The sequence below is a fragment of the Neophocaena asiaeorientalis genome, unplaced genomic scaffold (genome assembly GCF_003031525.2).
Source record: "Neophocaena asiaeorientalis asiaeorientalis breed wild unplaced genomic scaffold, Neophocaena_asiaeorientalis_V1.1 scaffold629, whole genome shotgun sequence".
Lineage (NCBI taxonomy): Eukaryota > Metazoa > Chordata > Mammalia > Artiodactyla > Phocoenidae > Neophocaena > Neophocaena asiaeorientalis.
In genome coordinates, this window is record NW_020175468.1 from 6,218,901 (window position 1) to 6,219,644 (window position 744).

Genomic DNA, 744 nt, shown 5'->3' on the forward strand with positions numbered 1-744 from the left:
TATCCCATCATTCTTTAAACTTGTGGAGTTCCCTGTGCTGTACAGTAGGTCCTTATTAGTTATGTTTTTTTATATATCCCATCATCCTTTAAACTTGTGGAGTTCTCTGTGCTGTACAGTAGGTCCTTATTAGTTATGTTTTTTTATATATCCCATCATTCTTTAAACTTGTGGAGTTCCCTGTGCTGTACAGTAGGTCCTTATTAGTTATGTTTTTTATATCCCATCATTCTTTAAACTTTTTTTTTTGCTTCGTGGCACAATACGATGTGCCAGGCTCGCCTAGTACTTTCCCTGTCCCAGTCCTGGAATTAGCCTTTACTCTGGGAAGCCCTGGGCTATTTTGCTGGAGAATGACATGTAGAAACCAAGAGTTGGGAGTTACATGTGGCCATTGCTATTGGCTCTTACTGTACCCAGGCTCTCTCAGAGTGGGCAGAGGTAGGGAATGTACGTGTGTATATGTGTAGATATAGATTTACATCTATATTCCTTTTTTAAAAATTTTAACTTAAAACATACAGATATGAGTTTATTTGTCAGTCTTTTGATGAGAAGCCTAGGCTTTTCTTTTCTTTTTTTTTTTTCTTTTCTTTTTTAAAAAAATCTTTTGGCCATGCTGTGCAGCATGTGGGATCTTAGTTCCCCCACCAGGGATCGAACCTGTGGCCCCTGCATTAGAAGTGCAGAGTCTTAACCACTGGACCACCAGGGAAGTCCCCTAGGCTCTTTTTTTTTTTTTTT

The 744-nt window shown here is 38.8% G+C and overlaps 1 non-coding gene across 1 annotated transcript; it reads right to left on the bottom strand.

Annotated features, from left to right (window-relative positions):
• Nucleotides 1-642: 642 nt before the first annotated feature.
• Nucleotides 643-715, bottom strand: TRNAR-UCU (transfer RNA arginine (anticodon UCU)). The gene has a single exon. It is a non-coding gene; the product is annotated as a tRNA-Arg (tRNA).
• Between the last annotated feature and the right edge of the window lie 29 nt (nt 716-744).